The sequence below is a fragment of the Balaenoptera physalus genome, assembly GCF_965194825.1.
Source record: "Balaenoptera physalus genome assembly, chromosome: 5".
NCBI lineage: Eukaryota > Metazoa > Chordata > Mammalia > Artiodactyla > Balaenopteridae > Balaenoptera > Balaenoptera physalus.
The window spans coordinates 122,744,889-122,766,328 of NC_138884.1; the positions used below are offsets into that span (position 1 = coordinate 122,744,889).

At 36.2% G+C, this 21,440-nt stretch overlaps 1 protein-coding gene across 4 annotated transcripts in view; it reads right to left on the reverse strand.

Moving 5' to 3' along the window:
* Positions 1 to 21,440, reverse strand: part of LOC309661338 (uncharacterized protein) — a gene marked incomplete at its 5' end in the record, with an annotated part of 709,907 nt that overhangs the window by 658,792 nt on the left and 29,675 nt on the right. For 2 of the 4 annotated variants that reach the window (XR_014263947.1, XM_082463079.1), the window contains one exon: positions 3,049 to 3,088. Of the gene's footprint in view, positions 1 to 109; positions 3,089 to 21,440 lie in introns of those variants that run through there. The other 2 variants (XR_014263948.1, XM_082463078.1) reach the window with 2 other exon arrangements.

Genomic DNA, 21,440 nt, shown 5'->3' on the forward strand with positions numbered 1-21,440 from the left:
GGAGAAACTGGATGCTTGGATAGATAGGAACCCTATGTACAATCTTTGCAACTTTTCCACAAATCTAAAACTATTCTAGAATTAAAAGTTTATTTTTAAAAAAGTAATTTAATGAATTCCACCTAAACCCTTAGTCATGTCAGTAACTGTGTATTATCCCCTTTACTGTAAATGTAATTTGTGTTATCAGACAACATGAGTTTCTGATGATTGCTTTTCATCCTCTTTATATATTATTTTATAACAGCAATATGAAATTCACATTAATTCACTCTTCTTTGAAAAATCATTGACCTGTAACTTTCCATGTGAGCATTTGATTAATGTTTAATAAATTTCCAGGGGAAGGGGAAAGAATAGGAATCTAAATGTTCTGATACAAAGAAATTAGCTCATACCCAAGAGAGCCTTTGGGTTTGACATATACTCCTATACTTGTAGATGTTCCTTCTGGGTGTGGGGTGTGCCTCCAGAATGCCCTGGAAGTGGACACACTGTGAATGCAACAGAGAGTCTGCTGGCTCAGAGGTCCTGAAGAGCCTCACCACTGTTGAATGTTCTGACCTGCTCAGGACACACCAACTGGAACGCCGTCTCCTTCCCCCCACCAACCCCCAAAGGAAAGTCTTAATCTCAGAGCCTGCCCAGAAGAGAGTTCCTAGGCTGGAAATATCTTAAAAAGTCTTTCCAGGGCAGCCTCCAAGGTTCATATCGATATGCCCCTGTGGCCTTAAGGACCCTGGAGAGGAAGCATGCAAGGATGGGTCCTGCAGCCTGGCAACTTCCTTTTGCACTCATATCTGCATGTCACTAAGAGGCCTTCTCAGGGGAGAATAACAGGTGCTGGGTACTCTCTAATGGGTAAGGCTTTACAAGGTTTGATAACTGCTTCTGACAGCAACACCTGTTTTCTTCTCATTAAGCAATCTTGTGCTTTCTCAGCGTTTGAAACTATTTCTGCCTGAGTATCTTCAGTATATTCCCTATCATTTTTTGAAGGTCAGCGATTCTAACTACCCAATGGTGATTATGGAGACTATCTGTACATTGAACAGGTGACATAACAGAGAAAAAGGAATTTCACTTGCAATCTATTCTTCACTTCTGCCCTCGAAGAAGCAGGCTGTGCTCTGGTTTTCTTGTTTGTAAATGTCAATTTAATCTAACTCTCAAAGGGGTAAAACATTATCAGATAAGGTTTAAAAAACATCTTGACTTTGGTTAAATATTAAATTTAAATTATTGGGTTACAGTTATATATATATTTATTATGAATATTTATTATACTTATTTAATTTTTATATACATTTTCCAGAAGACATAGTAAGGTGTTAACAGTGGTGGACATGTTTTTATTTAATCATTTTTGCTTAATTTATTTTCTACAATGCAGTCCATGTACACTAGTAGCAAAAGGCTATTGTTTTTAATCTATGCTAATTTATGCATTCAGTACATTAAATTTCTCTACCTTCTATCTGCTCCCTGCCTGGCAGAAAAGTGACTTTTTTAAAGGATAATCTATTTAATGAAATAGAAAAGCTGCAAAAATACATACTAAGAATGTTAATAAACTGAGTTTTTATTCATAAATAAAATACTTCTCGAAGTTTTCCATGAGGTATTGGCCTTCAAGATGGAAATTTCCAAACTGTTTTCACTTGCTACTATAAAAATTGCATGAGTGGTCAGGCCTGAACACAGATGGGGAAACTTGGTGATGCCTAGATGACAAAAAGGATAATAAGGCCCATATCCTGAGCTGTTTTCTTTACACTGCACCTGGTCTATGGGAGCCCAAAGTGCTCCACAGCTGATGTCATAATTGGTTGTTGGGAAAATGAGCTTAATGTCACAGAAAGGTCAATCGTAACACTGAAAACCATTTGAACTAACTTCTCATCACTGTACTTTGAACGTAATTTTTATACAGTTACTTTGTTCAACTGTTTGCATACCCAGGACAAATAATGAAAGTTTAAATTCTGGAATCCCTGAAAACATTTTTCAGGAAGTTCCTTACCTCTGCTGCTCTTCCACTCCCATCATAACAGAATGCTAGGAAGAGGGGAATAATTCCAAACAAGGCCAAGACAAGTTCCTTTTGAAGCTCACTTGGACCATCTGCTGGAGCAGTCCTGTTCTCTCCCTCAAGTTGGCAAAAATGTCTATTTTAATCTAACTAATCAAATAAACAGCAAGTCCAAAATTCTTATTTCTTAAATCTTAATTCTTCCCTTATACATAATCAAAGTGCCTTGCAGACCTGCTCAACCAGGCTTTGCCACATTCTGGATAGTCTGGGAGTTAGGTAGTAGCTGAAACTAATTATAATACGGTCCAGCTCTCAAGTGATTTGCTCAAGTCTAAGGATAAGTGTCTATCTCCCAAACATTATGACTGCTTTCCTCATTTCCTTTCATGTAAAATTGTACAGAACTTATTTAATATTGCAAAAGTAAAAAAAAAAAAAGTTCAGTGACAGATTTTTAGAAGATTTTCTTACTTTCTTCAATATTTTCTCAAAACAATGGGCAAAGTAAAAATTTCTCACCTATATGTTATCCAGACATTTGCAGGGAAGAGAACCCTTTGGAAAAGCAGTCTGAGCCTTCACTTGACATTTGCTTTCTGTACTGAGATTTTGGGGGTTTGTTTCATTTTGGTCTTCTGGAAAAATTTTGGAGGTCTGCTTTTTCTGTTGAATCACTCAATCTGCAAACACTTATTAAACACCTACAATCTGCAAAGCAATGCAGGCATTACATGCTATAAGAAATTCAAATTATATAGCCTGGTATTAACTGTTACAGAGTTTATAATCTAGCTGGAAGAAATCAGAAATAAATGTGAAAATTTTAATAGCAACAAGAGATTAAAATAGGTTATAGATCCAATTCTGTGGTTGAATATGATAAAGTTAGAATACTATTATATGGGAGACTGACATCAGCAAAATCGTGGCATAGGAATTTCTAGTGCTTGCCCCTGCCAAAAAAAAAAAATACACATCAAATTGAACAATTATCCATGCATGAAAATATTTACCTTCACAGAGCCAAGGATTCCAGGCGAGGGATTACAGCACCTGGGTAAAGCATAGAAATAAGAAAAGATGCAGTGAGGAAGATAGGAAAGATAGATTCACATTATCCCCATCACTCCTCCCCCAAGCCCAGGCCCCCAAACATGGAGAGAGGACCCTCCCCGTGGAAGGAGAGTGAAGGGAGCAGCCGCCTTCACCTCAGACCCCAGCACCAGGATGACTCCCACGGCCCTAGGTGGCTCCCTGTGGGCTTCTGCGAAACCAGGCCCCGGGCTCACCCCAATGCCTACTGGCTCCAGCAGCCCCAGGTGACTCCTGAGGCCCCAGGCAGCTCTTGCAGCACCGGGATCCCAGCTCACCCCTGTGCAGGACAGCTCCCAAGCCCCAGGCTCCAAGTCAGCCCCCGCTCCTGCCCTGCAAACCCAGGTTCCCAACCAGGCCCAGGGCCAGGCCAATTACCACAGATGTAGGCTTTCAACCTACCCCAGCACCAGGCTGGCTCTCTCGGCCCCAGGCCCCCAGCCCTCTCCAGCACCAAGCTAGACTCTGCAGACCTAGACTCCAGATTATCTCCCTCCACTAGGAATTGCTCCTTTCCCTCCTTGGAGACACTAACCTTAGTTCCTTCCCCTAATGTTAGAAATTATAGTTTTAGCTGCTCTCCTATGCACTTCTGGAAACAAGAACCACTGCTTTCCTTGCTTGGACTGGAGATGCAGAACTCCTACATGTGGGTTTGGGTGAGCCCGGAATCACTCATATACAGAGAGCTGCATAAGTCAGGATAGAGCATGGACTCTAGAACAAAACAGACCTGGCTCTAAATCTCAGCTTCCCTACCTCCTAATTTCTGATCTCTCAATTTTCTTATCTGTACCTTGTTGAGATGTTCTGACAGCTAGGGATAATGAGTCTGGCTTCTTATAAATACCCAACAGCACAGTTATTATTTTCTCAGTCCTTGACTTACTTGCTTAGTTCTCTATTAACAGAATTCGACTAGATGTGATGTTTGCTAGCTCCTTACAGCTCAGTAGGACCCAGTCTTGATTCCCTATCTACCAGTCCTGAACTGAGTCTGTCAGGGAGACAGATTGAGGGCAAATCCTTCCACTTCAGAGTCACAGGTAGACAGAAACCCAATGGGCAGTATTATTGAGCTACATGCTACTGAGGTAACAAAGGTAGGCAAAGAAATTATGATGAACTGGAATTTGTCTTCAGTGTTTGTCTGCCAGCCCCCTTCTTTAATTTCGTCTTTTGTTTCGCTTTGCCAGTAGTCATCCTGTCTCTCCCCTGGGATCTTTCTTTTTCACTCTATCAATTTTTTTGAACTAAAATCATGGCCTTACAAGTTGAGAGGGACACTGAATACTAAGTCCATCTGTGTCATTTTAGAAGTGAGAAAATTATGGCTCAGATTAGTAATTTGCCCAAGTGAACCCAGCTTCTTTGTTCCAGACCTGGGATAACCACCCAGGTCTCAAGGCTTCTGGTCACATGCTCATTCCATGCCTCCCTGCTGTCTTCATATTACAACTGAAGTAAAATCACCAAAGAAAAATGTCTACAATTCAACGGTATGCTTTGGGAGTTCATTTAATTTTTTTTATTTCTTAATATACATAATAAAGATCAAGGATACATTAAGTATGAGTGTCTTTATGCATTTTAATTAAGAGGATATTTTGTTAATAAGACAAGAAAACCAATATGAAAGTTTTTAAATTGCAGTGAGTATGTAAATAATGTGGGAGTTTCTTAAGTCCAGAAAGTGAATATCTAGTAATTTACTCAAAAAATTACATTTTCTCCGACACCATCACAGATGATCAGATATTACAGAACTAAACTACAGGTAAGGGAAATGGTACCGTGAGAAAATTAATTTTATGTCTAAAAATCTCTCCTCTTATGAAAGGAAGGATGAAATAGTCAATGGTGGAAGGAAGGAAGAATAAAAGAAAGAGTAGTAGAAAATGCTTATTTCAGAAAAGGTTTAACTCTGCTTCAGGAAGATTTCACAGCAAAGTATCAGCAACAAATTCCAGAAAGCCAAATTTATTATCAATTCAAAACCAGAAACATTCCCAGCTTCTCTGTATATTTGTAAGATACATGATACTGAGAGTGAAATAGTTAAACCTTATGCCCCTAGGAAGTATTAATAGTATTTCATAGTCAGGATAAAGATGCCCATGCTTCTGCCCAATGGAGAAATCCATTATTGGCTAAGGCTCAACCAAGAAATTACTTTTTCTGCCAAAAGGAGCAGAATTTAAAATGCCTTCTCCAATCCCTATAGAGGTATAAATTAGAGCACTCAGAGCAAGTTTAAGGGAACTATGAAAGGTAAAACTTTTCTTTGTGTAACTACTAGAGATATTTTACAGAGCATATTGTAGAAGTATACTTTCTTAGGAATACCATTTATAAAAACTCAATACTTCAGGTGAATATGGAACATACACAAAGAGACTGGTAATTCTGCAAAATAATAGGCAAAGAACAGGATCAACAGAAGTGGAACAAACAAAAAGAAAAAGAAACCACATTAGACCAGAAAAGGGACCCATTGTCTTAAACCATCCATGATTTACAATTTTCACCGATAAATACTATAAAGAGGACTTTAAAACACGTGTGTGTGTGTGTGTGTGTGTGTGTGTGTGTCTGTATGTGTAACATCTCTGGAAGATTATACCAGACACTGGTAATAGATGTTGCTTCTGAGTAGGGAAACTGGGGCACAGGGGAGAGAGAGACTTAACATTTCACTGTGTTCCATGTGAATGTATAAACCAGTTTTTTAAAAAGTAAATAATCCTAAATGCATATATATAATATCCAAAAGGATTCATACCAGCATGTTAATAGTGGTTATCTCTGAAAAATAGAGACTGTTTTTCTTTTCTCTTTTGTATTTTATAGTTGTCAAATTTTCTACAATGAGTGTGTATTAATCTTATAATCACAAAAATATGTACCATTAAATATCTTTAAAAACATAGAATAGTGAGTAACCAATGAATCAAAATAAATAAATTTAATAATATCAACATTCTTACTGTATAGTATTAGTAGTTGTTGCATATAATTTCACTTAAATCAACAGTATAGAAAACTAAATACAGTTGTCATTAAACAGTATTCACTTTCAACGAACTTCTTTTTTCTTCATTAATTTCACATCTTAAGGAACTCATCAGGTACAGATACCTGAACTAAGTGGTGCGTACCCTGGTCCATTTGGGTACCTACCCTGGACACTTGGGTACCTAGGAAGTACAAAACTGGATAAGCAGCACTCCTAACATGCTCTACCATGGCTAACTTCCACATATCACGTGCTCAAGGCTGGCCCTAGAGAAGCAGATGCAGCTGATATAAGAGTAATGTAAAAATTATAATTTCATACATAAAATATCTTTAAAACTTTTATACCTATATCTGTTAATGTCTTGGATAAATAGGTGACATGAGAAAGTTTTTTAAATTTTTCATTATATTTCACCAAAGAAAATATACAAATGGCCAATAAGTACCTGAAATGATACTCAACATCATTAGTCATTAGGAAATAAAAATGAAAATCACAAGATACTAATACACATCCACAAGGATGGCTATAATCAGTAACAGATAATAACACATGTGCAAGGATGTGGAGAAATTTGAACACTCATAGATTGCTGATGGGAATTTTAAATTGTGTAGCTGCTTTGGAAAACAGTTTGGTAGTTCCTCAAAAATTTAAACATAGAATTTCCATATGACCCAGAAGTTCCACTTCTACATATATGCCCAAGAGAAATAAAAACACACATCCACACAAAAACCTGTACACAAATGTTCAAAGCAGTATTATTCATAATAACCAAGAAGTGGAAACAACATAAATGCCCATCAGCTGATGAATAACTAAACAAAATGTTGTATATCCACCCATACAATGGAATGTCATTCAGCCATAAAAAAGAATGAAGTACTAACACATGTTACAACATGGATGAACCTTGAAAACATTATGCTTAAGTTAAAGAAGCCAAAAACAGAAGACCATATGTTGTATGATAACATAGATATGAGATGTTCAAAGATAGAAAATAGATCAGTGGTTGCCAGGGGCTGAGAGGAAGCGAAAATGAGGAGTGACTGCTAATGGACACAGAGTTTCTTTTGGGGTGATGAAAGTGCTCTGGAATTAGATAGCGGTGATGATTGCACTGTCTTGTGAATATGCCAGAAACTACTGAATTGTACATTTTAAAGTGGTGAATTTTATGGTATGTGAATTATATCTCAATGATTTTTTAAAATTTCATTATGAGCTGTATGCCCAAGGTCAGGGTATCAACCTGGTCAAGTTGATTGACCCACGGGCATAAGGATCATGTGGGCTGATTCTTTGGGAGACAATGGTGTTATTGTTACTTATTAAATAGAATATTAAAACTAATGCAATACAGACCATATTTAAAATCTCTTCAGGGATATGCTAGTTCTTAAATTTTACTTTGGAACTTATTACCAAAAGAAAAGTAATATGACACACAAACAAGAGCAAATATGCTTTTTCACAGACTTCCATTATAATAGCATAGGGGTTCTGGTTATTTTTAGAGTTCTTATCACCAATGACAGTGAAAATTGATAACAATGTGGCCTCAAATATTAATTTGACTCATTACAGCAAGTGTTTGGCAGTATACACGAATATGGCCATAGCCTGACTTCTAATATTCATCAATACATCTTGTATATTTTACACACAGATTATGCAGAATCTGCATTTTAATTACTGTAAACTAAACATTATTATGATTTTTTAATTAGAATCCTTTTTAATGTTGAGAGTATACTGCAGTTATTAAATTTCTATGTATTACTGACATATTTAAATGAAAACATCTAAAGTCTCTTGTTTTTTCTCCTGAATTATTTGGTTAATATTTTGTTAATATAATATTGTAAGAGGACAATAAAATTAATGAATAACAGTTCTCCACCCCTCATTTCCCTCTTCCTTCCCTACACACATGAAGTACTCACAGTTTTATTTAAAAGTGTTAGTGCCAATTAAAGTGTTTTTACTTAGCATTTCATTAGGGAATTCTTTATGCCAATAAAGTTGATTTTACCTTATAATATTGAATTAGTTATCTACTGCTACATAACAAATTACCCCAAATCACAGTGATTAAAAACAAAAACATTGGGCTTCCCTTGTGGCACAGTGGTTAAGAATCCGCCTGCCAATGCAGGTGACATGGGTTCGAGCCCTGGTCCAGGAAGATCCCACATGCCGCGGAGCAACTAAGCCCGTGTGCCACAACTACTGAGCCTGCGCATCTAGAGCCCGTGCTCTGCAACAAGAGAAGCCACTACAATGAGAAGCCCGCGCACCGCAATGAAGAGTAGCCCCCGCTCGCCACAACTAGAGAAAGCCCTCATGCAGCAACGAAGACCCAACACAGCCAAAAATAAAATAAAATAAAAAAAATTTTTAATTAAAAAAAAATTTATTATCTCACTGTTTTCATGGGTCTGGAGTTTCAGAGCTGGGTGGTCTGGCTCAGGAGTTCTCATGAGGTTGCTGGAGCTTCAGCTGAAGGCTTGACTGGGAATACAGAATCCATTTCTACACCAGTTCTGCTACATGGCTGTTGGCAGGAGGCCTCAGTTCCTCACTGTACATAGAGCTGTTTGGTATATTCCCCCAAAGCCAGTGACCCAAGAGAGAAAGCATGGAGGGAGCCATGATGCTTCTTATGATAGAGTTTTAGAAGTCACACCCATCATAATATCCACCGTATTTTATCATTAGAAGTGCATCTCTAAGTCCAGCCCACTCTTAGAAATTAGGTTCCACTTGAAGAGAAGAATGGCAAAGAATTTGTAGACATATTTTTAAATCTCCACAAATCCCTTTGAAATCAATCAATCAGCATGAGTATATAGTTAATGCATTATATATAAATCTCATGTTGTACTAATTTGGCTCCAAATTTCACTTGACTAATTTTGGAAGTTCTTTTTTTTTTTTTTATTAATTTATTTTTTTTTTCAGTAGATTTGAAAGATTTCTTTATTTCAAATCAAGAGATCTAATAAGAGAACCACTTGTCAACAGGCATTCTGTGCATCTTATCACATGCAAATTTTATAGACTAATATTGCTGACCATAATCACTTTATGGAAATGTTTTGCTAATAGAAATAAAGACTAAATATATTTAACTATGTCATAGAATATATTTCAGAGTAGGCTTAGAATCTGTTTTTTGTTTTTTGTTTTTTTTACACACACACACTGTATTTTATTTTTACAAGAGATAAATAAACTGACACCAAGCATTGTAAGTGGATGACCACAACAAAAGCAACAATAATTGCAATTACCAAACACGAAACACACTCATACTATGTCACAATATTGACATTCAGTCCAGTAATCCTCCACTGTAACAGTTCCTTTACTTTGCAGTGAAAATTGATTTGTAAATTTTTTGCCTCTGAGTCCTTATGGGATTTTTTTTTTTATTCAAACAGAAAGTCACAAAAATTATAATCATCCTCATCAGTTCACTCAGTCCCATGTAATTTATTTTTTTTCATCTTGATCTTTTGTTAGCACTTTTAGGAATTCATCAGTTTTCCATTAGAGTTCTGAAAATGTTTATTCATTCAGTTCAGCAGTATAGTCAGTTACCAGAAACCTGTACTTGTCAGAGTCTTTTCCATGAATTCCTTGAAGATGAAACCCTTTTATAGGAACATTTTTGCAAAAGCATCAGAGTACACCCAGAACTGTCTGTAAATGACAAAAGACTTAAAAATGACCACGGTTAAAGATTTGATGAAAGTTCATAATAATGCAATTGACAAGGAAATTTAGTTATTTCTGAGATATACATTTTAAAGTAAAGGAAGTTCTATATTAGGATTCTAATTCTTTTGTTTGAAATTTTTTTTTCTCTATTTCATATATCATTTTTCTGTAAAAAAAAAAAAGTCAAGATTTAACAATAAAAGCAATGTGACAGAGACTATTAATTCTCATAAAATATACATGTGTTTCTGTATATGTCATAGCCTTCCCTACGGTTAGATTGGGGCCATACATCAAGTTCCAGCCAATAAATTGTAAACAGAAGTGATGAATGTCATATTCAAGCCAAGACAGTTAAAAGCTGAGTCGCCTTTTCAAGCCCTCTTTTCTCTCCCAAAGCAACTTTGAATAGTGCATGTTCCAGTTCTATAAGAAGACATCCCAATCATTATTGTTCTATAAGAAGACATCTCAATCATTATTGAACTATGTTGTGAATGAAAAGTAAACATTTATTTTGTTAGGCCACTAAAGTGTGAGGATTAATTTGTTAGCTAGCATAGCATAACAGAGCATAAAGTGACTAATTCATACTGCTAATACTTCAGTTAAATATTTAAAAGTACAATTTTTTATGTCCTAAACAAATGTTTTTATCCTTATTAGAAATTAAGATATTTCCTTTCAAGAACAAATAAAAGCAACTGACACTAGAATATTTAAATCCAGTCAATGGAGCATCATACTGTATCCCAGTTAATTATTATCTAATGGGTAGAATCAAAGAAAAATAGCCTCGAGAACAAAGAAGCTATGAGGAAAAATTAATGGCGGCAATTTAATCTCAGAAAAACCCAGACATTAAGAGAAATAGTAAAAGACGTTCATGACTTTATGTGAAATTCACTCTAAACTGATATTTCTTAAAGCTAAATCCAAGGCTTAAAAAATAATTCATGGAAGAAACAAGAAAAAGAAACAGTTAAATTTGCACATTCCTAATCTTTGGAGGCTAAAATCTGAGATAAATAATGTTTTACACATGGCAAGACTTAGGGTTATGTACATACTAACTAATCGAAAATTAAATTCCTAAATCCAATCATTATTGTTTAGAAATCTTATCACATGTGTCTTTTGGTGTGGAAGATAGTTGAATAGGGAGGTGAAGAGGATGATGTTGACAAAAGAACAAGTGAAAAAATGGGAATTAAAAAAACTAACAACAAAGGAAAATCAGGAAAGACTGGTAAATCATTGGAAGGGAGAGGGAGCAAGATTATTTTACTTTATTTTATTTACAGTAGGTCCTTGTTGATTATCTATTTTAAATATTGCAGTGTGTACATGTCAATCCCAAACTCCCACCCTATTATTTTAAATAAAGAAAAAATGAGTACCGATGATGAATTCAATCCCATTCAAAAAGAAAAAAGGCCCAGTGAATTGTTATTTTATTTTTTGCCTGCAGGTGGCAGCTCTAGTTAAATATTAACAGATATTCCCGAGTATTTCTGTACTATCCACACGTAGGTAATCCTGAGAATTAAACCTAGGCTTTCACTTTAAAAGGAAAAAAAAAAAAGAAGCCAAAATTGTATTTCTGTCACTTCTTAATACAGTACTAAAATGGGAATTTTTCAAAATTTTTCATGGTTTTTGTCACTTTGCTAAATAGCATATTTTTATTACAATTTCAATTGCTTGCTGTAGTACATACAGAAATATGGCTGATTTTTGTATTTTGACCTTATGTCCTGAAATTCTGCTAAATTCACTTATTGACATTAGTATTTTTCTGTAGAGTCATTGGGATTTTTTATCTACAGGTTCATGTCATCTTTGAATAAAGACAAGGAATGCCTATGGCCAATATGCATATATATTATTTCTCTCTCTCTCTCTCTCTCTCTCTCTCTCTCCATCTTTGTCTATTTCACTGTCTAGGACTTCCAGTTTAATAGAAATGGTGAAAGCCAACATCCTTGCCTGGTTCTTGATCTTAGCAAAAAAGTATTCATTCACTCTTTCACCATTAAGTGTGATTATAGCTGTAGGTATTTTATAGAGTTCCTTTACCAAGTTGAGAAAGTTCTCTTCTTTTCCTAGTTTGCTGAAAATTTTTATAATGCATGGATGTTAAATTTGGTGAAATACTTTTTTTTTGTTGTTGCTGGAGTAATGGCTTAAGTATTGATTTTCTGCTTTTAACTTTATTTTTAATTTTTTTCACAAACACACACTGTATTTTATTTTTACAAGAGATAAATAGACTGACCCCAAGCATTGTAAATGGATGACCACAACAAAAGCAACAATGATTGCAATTACCAAACACGAAACACACTCATACTATGTCATAATATTGACATTCAGTCCAGTAATCCTCCACTGTAACAGCTCCTTTACTTTGCAGTGAAAATTGATTTGTATATTTTTTGCCTCTGAGTCCTTGTGGGATTTTTTTTTTATTCAAACAGAAAGTCACAAAAATTATAATCATCCTCATCAGTTCACTCAGTCCCATGTAATTACTTCTTTTTTTCATCTTGATCTTTTGTTAGCACTTTTAGGAATTCATCAGTTTTCCATTAGAGTTCTGAAAATGTTTATTCATTCAGTTCAGTAGTATAGTCAGTTACCAGAAACCTGTACTTGTCAGAGTCTTTTCCATGTACTCCTTGAAGATGAAACCCTTTTATAGGAACATTTTTGCAAAAGCATCAGAGTACACCCAGAACTGTCTGTAAATGACAAAAGACTTAAAAATGACCACGGTTAAAGATTTGATGAAAGTTCATAATAATGAAATTGACAAGGAAATTTAGTCATTTCTGAGACATACATTTTAAAGTAATAACTAGAATTATGCCTTATAACATTATACCAGAACATATAAGATTTTTAGAAATTTCATGTAATGTCTGAAACAATTATATTAACATATTTCCATACAAATAACCCAAAGAAAGTTTAGTATTAGTTGTTTTTTTGTTTGTTTTTTTTATACTGCAGGTTCTTATTAGTCATCAATATTATACACATCAGTGTATACATGCCAATCCCAATTGCCCAGTTGAGCACACTACCATCCCCACCCCACCGCGGTTTTCCCCCCTTGGCGTCCATACGTTTGTTCTCTACATCTGTGTCTCAACTTCTGCCCTGCAAACCGGCTCATCTGTACCATTTTTCTAGGTTCCACATACATGCATTAATATACGATATTTGTTTTTCTCTTTCTGACTTACTTCACTCTGTATGACAGTCTCTAGATCCATCCACGTCTCAACAAATGACTCAATTTCATTCCTTTTTATGGCTGAGAAATATTCCATTGTATATATGTACCACATCTTTATCCATTCATCTGTCGATGGGCATTTAGGTTGCTTCCATGACCTGGCTATTGTAAATAGTGCTGCAATGAACATTGGGGTGCATGTGTCTTTTTGAATTATGGTTTTCTCTGGGTATATGCCCAGTAGTGGGATTGCAGGGTCATATGGTAATTCTATTTTTAGTTTTTAAGGAACCTCCATACTGTTTTCCATAGTGGCTGTATCAATTTACACTCCCACCAATAGTGCAAGAGGGTTCCCTTTTCTCCAGCATTTGTTGTTTGTAGATTTTCTGATGATGCCCATTCTAACTGGTCTGAGGTGATACCTCATTGTAGTTTTGATTTGCATTTCTCTAATAATTAGTGATGTTGAGCAGCTTTTCATGTGCTTCTTGGCCATCTGTAGGTCTTCTTTGGAGAAATGTCTATTTAGGTCTTCTGCCCATTTTTGGATTGGGTTGTTTGTTTCTTTAATATTGAGCTGAATGAGCTGTTTATATATTTTGGAGATTAATCCTTTGTCCATTGATTCCTTTGCAAATATTTTCTCCCATTCTGAGGGTTGTCTTTTCGTCTTCTTTATGGTTTCCTTTGCTGTACAAAAGCTTTGAACTTTCATTAGGTGCCATTTGTTTATTTTTGTTTTTATTTCCATTACTCTAGGAGGTGGATCAAAAAAGATCTTGCTGTGATTTATGTCAAAGAGTGTTCTTCCTATGTTTGCCTCTAAGAGTTTTATAGTGTCCAGTCTTACATTTAGGTCTCAATGCATTTGGAGTTTATTTTTGTGCATGGTGTTAGGGAGTGTTCTAATTTCATTCTTTTACATGTAGCTGTCCAGTTTTCCCAGCACCACTTACTGAAGAGACTGTCTTTTCTCCATTGTATATCCTTGCCTCCTTATTCATAGATTAGTTGATGATAGGTGCGCGGTTTTATCTCTGGGCTTTCTATCTTGTTCCATTGATCTATGTTTCTGTTTTTGTGCCAGTACCATATTGTCTTAATTACTGTAGCTTTGTAGTATAGTCTGAAGTCAGGGAGTCTGATTCCTCCAGCTCCATTTTTTTCCCTCAAGACTGCTTTGGCTATTCGGGGTCTTTTGTGTCTCCATACAAATTTTAAGATGATTCTTTCTAGTTCTGTAAAAAATGCCATTGGTAATCTGACAGGGATTGCATTGAATCTGTAGATTGCTTTGGGTAGTATAGTCATTTTCACAATATTGATTCTTCCAATCCAAGAACATGGTATATCTCTCCATCTGTTGGTATCATTTTTAATTTCTTTCATCAGTGCCTTACAGTTTTCTGCATACAGGTCTTTTGTCTCCCTAGGTAGGATTCTTCCTAGGTATTTTATTCTTTTTGTTGCAATGGTAAATGGGAGTGTTTCCATAATTTCTCTTCCACATTTTTCATCACTAGTGTATCGGAATGCAAGAGATTTCTGTGCATTAATTTTGTATCCTGCAACTTTACCAAATTCATTGATTAGCTCTAGTAGCTTTCTGGCAGCATTTTTAGGATTCTCTATGTATAGTATCATGTCATCTGCAAAGAGTGACAGTTTTACTTCTTCTTTTCCAATTTGTATTCCTTTTATTTCTTTTTCTTCTCTGATTGCCGTGGCTAGGACTTCCAAAACTATGTTGAATAATACTGGTGAGAGTGGACATCCTTGTCTCGTTCCTGATCTTAGAGGAAATGCTTTCAATTTTTCACCATTGAGAATGATGTTTGCTGTGGGTTTTTCATATATGGCCTTTATTACCTTGAGGTAGGTTCCCTCTATGCCCACTTTCTGGAGAGTTTTTATCATAAATGGTGCTGAATTTTGTCAAAAGCTTTTTCTGCATCTATTGAGATGATCATATGGTTTTTCTTCTTCCATTTGTTAATATGGTGTATCACATTGATTGATTTGCATATATTGAAGAATCCTTGCATCCCTGGGATAAATCCCACTTGATCATGGTTTATGATCCTTTTATTGTGTTGTTGGATTATGTTTGCTAGTATTTTGTTCAGGATTTTTGCATCTATATTCATCAGTGATGTTGGTCTGTCATTTTCTTTTTTTGTAGTATCTTTGCCTGATTTTGGTATCAGGGTGATGGCGGCCTCATAGAATGAGTTTGGGAGTGTTCCTTCCTCTGCAATTTTTTTTTAATTAACTAATTAATTTTATTTATTTTATTTTTTTGGCTGTGTTCGGTCTTCATTTCTGTGCGAGGGCTTTCTCTAGTTGCGGCAAGTGGGGGCCACTCTTCATCGCGGTGCATGGGCCTCTCACTATCACGGCATCTCTTATTGCGGAGCACAGGCTCCAGACGCGCAGGCTCAGTAGTTGTGGCTCACGGGCCCAGTTGCTCCGCAGCATGTGGGATCTTCCCAGACTAGGGCTCGAACCCGTGTCCCCTGCATTAGCAGGCGGATTCTCAACCACTGTGCCACCAGGGAAGCCCCCCTCTGCAATTTTTTGGAAGAGTTTGAGAAGGATAGGTGTTAGCTCTTCTCTAAATGTTTGATAGAATTCACCTGTGAAGCCATCTGGTCCTGGACTTTTGTTTGTTGGAAGATTTTTTATCACAGTTTCAATTTCATTACTTGTGATTGGTCTGTTCATATTTTCTGTTTCTTTCTGGTTCAGTCTTGGAAGCTTATACCTTTCTAAGAATTTTTCCATTTCTTCCAGGTTGTCCATTTTATTGGCATAGAGTTGCTTGTAGTAGTCTATTAGGATGCTTTGTATTTCTGTGGTGTCTGTTGTAACTTCTCCTTTTTCATTTCTAATTTTACTGATTTGAGTCCTCTCCCTCTTTTTCTTGATGAGTCTGGCTAATGGCTTATCAATTTTGTTTATCTTTTCAAAGAACCAGCTTTTAGTTTTATTGATCTTTGCTATTGTTTCTTTGTTTCTATTTCCTTCATTTCTGCTCTGATCTTTATGATTTCTTTCCTTCTGCTAACTTTGGGTTTTGTTTGTTCTTTTTTCTCTAGTTCCTTTAGGTGTAACATTAGATTGTTTACTTGAGATTTTTCTTGTTTCTTGAGGTAGGCTTGTATAGCTATAAACTTCCCTCTTAGAACTGCTTTTGCTGCATCCCATAGGTTTTGGATCATCGTGTTTTCATTGTCATTTGTCTCTAGGTATTTTTTTATTTCCTCTTTGATTTTTTCAGTGACCTGTTGGTTATTTAGTAACGTATTGTTTAGCCTCCATGTGTTTATGTTTTTTACTTTTTTTTCCCTGTAATTCATTTCTAATCTCATAGCTTTGTGGTCAGAAAAGATGCTTGATATGATTTCAATTTTCTTAAGTTTACTGAGGCTTGATTTGTGACCCAACATGTGATCTATCCTGGAGAATGTTCTGTGCACACTTGAGAAGAAAGTGTAATCTGCTGGTTTTGGATGGAATGTCCTATAAAGATCAATTCAATCTATCTGGTCTTTGTGTCATTTAAAGCTTCTGTTTCCTTAGTAATTTTCTGTTTGGATGAACTGTCCATTGGTGTAAGTGAGGTGTTAAAGTCCCCCACTATTATTGTGTTACTGTCGATTTCCTCTTTTATAGCTGTTAGCAGTTGCCTTATGTATTGAGGTGCTCCTATGCTGGGTGCATATATCTTTATAATTGTTGTATCTTCTTCTTGGATTGATCCCGTGATCACTATGTAGTGTCCTTCCTTGTCTCTTGTAACATTCTTTATTTTTAAGTCTATTTTATCTGATATGAGTATTGCTACTCCAGCTTCCTTCTGATTTCTATTTGCATGGAATTTCTTTTTCCATCCCATCACTTTCAGTCTGTATGTGTCCCTAGGTCTGAAGTGGGTCTCTTGTAGACAGCATATATACAGGTCTTGTTTTTGTATCCATTCAGCAAGCCTGTGTCTTTTGGTTGGAGCATTTAATCCATTCACGTTTAAGGTAATTATCGATATGTATGTTCCTATGACCATTTTCTTAATTGTTTTGGGTTTGTTTTTGTAGGTCCTTTTCTTCTCTTGTGTTTCTCACTTAGAGAAGTTCCTTTAGCATTTGTTGTAGAGCTGGTTTGGTGGTGCTGAATTCTCTTAGCTTTTGCTTGTCTGTAAAGCTTTTGATTTCTCCATCGAATCTGAATGAGATCCTTGCCGTGTAGAGCAATCTTGGTTGTAGGTTCTTCCCTTTAATCACTTTAAGTATATCATGCCACTCCCTTCTGGCTTGTAGAGTTTCTGCTGAGAAATCAACTGTTAACCTTATGGGAGTTCCCTTGTATGTTACTTGTCATTTTTCCCTTGCTGCTTTCAAGAATTTTTCTTTGTCTTTAATTTTTGCCAATTTGATGACTATGTGTCTCAGTGTGTTTCTCCTTGGGTTTATCCTGTATGGGACTTGCTGCGCTTCCTGGACTTGGGTGGCTATTTCCTTTCCCATGTTAGGGAAGTTTTCGACTATAATCTCTTCAAATATTTTCTCTGGTCCTTTCTCTCTCTCTTCTCCTTCCGGGACCCCTATAATGCGAATGTTGTTGCATTTAATGTTGTCCCAGAGGTCTCTTAGGCTGTCTTCATTTCTTTTCATTCTTTTTTTTTTAGTCTGATCCGCAGCAGTGAATCCCACCATTGTGTCTTCCAGGTCACTTAACCGATCTTCTGCCTCAGTTATTCTGCTATTGATTCCTTCTAGTGTAGTTTTCATTTCAGTTATTGTATTGTTCATCTCTGTTTGTTTGTTCTTTAATTCTTCTAGGTCTTTGTTAAACATTTCTTGCATCTTCTCAATCTTTGCCTCCATTCTTATTCCGAGGTCCTGGATCATCTTCACTATCATTATTCTGAATTCCTTTTCTGGAAGGTTGCCTATCTCCACTTCATTTAGTTGTTTTTCTGGGGGTTTATCTTGTTCCTTCATCTGGTATATAGCCCTCTGCCTTTTCATCTTGTCTATCTTTCTGTGAATGTGGTGTGAAAAAATTTTTTTTTTCTGCATCTATTGAGAGGATCATATGGTTTTTCCTTTTTAGTCTATTGATATGGTGAATTACACTGATTAGTGAACATGAACCACACCTACAGTCCTGGGATAATCCAACTTCGTTATGATGTTTTATCCTTTTTATATATTTCTGGATTTTATTAGCTAATATTTTGCTGAAGATAGTTGCATCCATGTTTATGTGATATATTAGTCTTAAATTGTCTTTTCTTGAAATGTCTTTGCTCTGGAATCAGAGTGAATGCTAGTCTCATAAAATGAGTTGGGAAGTATTCCTTTCTCTTCTATTTTCCAAAAATATTTGAGTAAAATTGGTATATTTCTTCCTTAAATGTTTGGTAGAATTTACCAGTGAAGCCATCTGAGTGTGGAGTTTTCTTTGTAGGGAGGGTTTTAATTACAAATTCAATTCAATCTAACAATGTCTGCCATCCAGTTGGGATGTTTGAAGCATTTATAGTTAATGTACTTATTTATATGATTGAATTTAAACCTACCACCTTGTTATTTTTTCCTTTTTCTCCAGCAGTGGACTGTCATTGTTTGTTACTTGATGGGTAGTTTATGGTGGGATGTAGAGGGTTCTTATTTCTCCTGCCCATCCTCAGCCTTAGGCAGGCCATGTGTACCCAGGTGCTTAGGTGTAGGCTTTCCCAGTTTTTCTGTCCCTCCCAGCTCTAGGAATCAAACTCTTGGGAGTCTTGGGCTGGAGAAGGTTTTCTGCCTCTCCTCCAGCAGCATACAGCTCTTCTTCCCAGTGCAAGACTCATGGTTGGGCAGAGGAGTTTCCTGTCCTTCTCACTGTGGCATATGCATTTTGCTTCTGTCCCTTCCTCAGCAGCACTGTACCTATGCCTGGGCCCTGGGAGTAAATGGTTTCCTGTCCATCCCCCAGAGGTTTACAGCTTTTACTTTGCATGTGAGAAAAGTCTAGAAAGTGGACAGATTTTCACCAAGAAGCATGCTCTCGGATCTCCTGGCCTGTACCCGAGACTGTACTCACAGTCTTTTTTGTGAACACCAGGTAGAGACCAATGGACAAGAATTGACAAATGAATGACTCCAAAGTTCCCAAATACCCTAAGCTGTCAGGAGCCCCTACTCAGCTTTAAGGTTTTGTTAAAACTTTAACTGTTTTCTTTTTCCTGCTTTTATGACAACAACCACTTCTGTCTATGCTCTGCAAAAGGTGAAACAGGTTGTCTGTGCCATTTCTCCTTGGAGAGACTTGTCACCTTTTAGAATTTATCTGTTTGTCTTGCAACCTCAGTTCTCTGATGGGTTTGATAAGTTATTACGTGGCTTTTTTCTCATTGTTAGGATGCAAGCGACACTTTTTTTTTTTTTTTTTTTTGGCCATGGCAGATGTGCAAGGAGATAGATGAAACAAGACTGGCAAAATGAGTGATGGCAGATGGAGATTAATATTTTTTTTTCTAATTCTGTGTATGTTTGAAATTTTCCAGAATAAAAAGTTTTTGAATAATTGCCTGAAGATTGAAACACTTTAGAGATTAGGCTTCATATTCTAGAAACTGCTTTATAATTAATATTTACTCTAAAATAGAAGAGTCTTTGATAAACTGTATTTATAAAGTAAAGGATTTCACCTCTGAAAGCAGAAGGATGTTAGAAAGAGTAGTGAGGAATTTGCCCTAATAATTAACTCAGAAGCTCTGATTATTGCATTTCCATCCCATGACCTCTGCAATCTTCTTGTTTGCCAATGTTGCTAACTTCACTCAGTGTAAAGAAGTTAATTTTCTTGTCAACTGAACTTTGAGTGTTTTTATTACCAGCTATTACAGATACTTGTGTAGATTTCAATCCTGGGAGAAAGGACCCCAATGATGAAGAAATTGTATTAAATACTCCAGCCCTTAATAAAAAGATTCTATTTCCTATCTTATTTTTTTATTGAAGTATAGTTGATTTACGATGTTGTGTTAATTTCTGCTGTACAGCAAAGTGACTCAGTTATACACATATATACATTCTTTTTTGTGTGTTCTTTTCCATTATGGTTTATCCCAGGAGATTGGATATAGTTCCCTGTGCTATACAGTAGGACCTTGTTGTTTATCCAGTCTAAATGTAATAGTTTGAATCCAGTAACCCCAAACTCCCAGTCCATCCTTCTCCCTCCCCCCTTCCCCTTGGCAACCACAAGGCTGTTCTCTATGCCTGTGAATCTGTTTCTGTTTTGTAAATAGGTTCATTTCTGCCATATTTTAGGTTCCACATATAAGTGATATCATGTTATTTGTCTTTCTCTTTCTGACTTACTTCACTTAGTATGATAACCTCTAGTTGCATCCATGTTGCTGCAAATGGCATTATTTCATTCTTTTTTATGACTGAGTAGTATTCCATTGTATATTTGTACCACATCTTCTTTACCCATTCATCTGTTGATTCATTTAGGTTGTTTCCATGTTTTTGCTATTGTGAATAGTGCTGCTATGAACATAGGGGTGCATGTATCTTTTTGAATTATAGTTTTGGGAGGTATATGCCCAGGAGTGGGATTGCTGGATCATATGGTAAATCTATTTTTAGTTTTCGGAGGAACCTCCATACTGTTTTCCATTGTTGTCTGTACCAACTTACATTCCTACCAACAGTGTAGGAGGGTTCCCTTTTCTCCATACCCTCTCCAGCATTTGTCATTTGCAGACTTTTTAATGATGGCCATTCTGACCAGTGTGAGGTGGTACCTCACTGTGGTTTTGATTTGCATTTTTCTAATAATTAGTGATGTTGAGCATCTTTTCATGTTCCTACTGGCCATCTGTATGTCTCCTTTGGAGAAATGTCTATTAAGGTCTTCTGCCCATTTTTCAATTGGGTTGTTTGTTTTTTTCTTGTTGACTTGTATAAGCTGTTTGTATATTTTGGAGATTAAGCCCTTGTCAGTTGCATCATTTGCAAATATTTTCTCCCATTCCATAGGTTGCCTTTTTGTTTTTTAGTTTTAGTTTTAGTTTTTTATGGTTTCCTTTGCTGTGCAAAAGCTTGTAAGTTTGATTAGGTCCCATTTGTTTATTTTTGTTTTTATTTCTATTGCCTTGGGAGACTGACCTAAGAAAACACTGATACAACCTACGTCAGAGAATGTTTTGCCTATGCTATGCTTTCTTCTAGGAGTTTTATGGTATCATGTCTTATGTTCGTCTTTAAGCCATTTTGAGTTTATTTTTGCGCATGGTGTGAGGGTGTGTTCTAACTTCA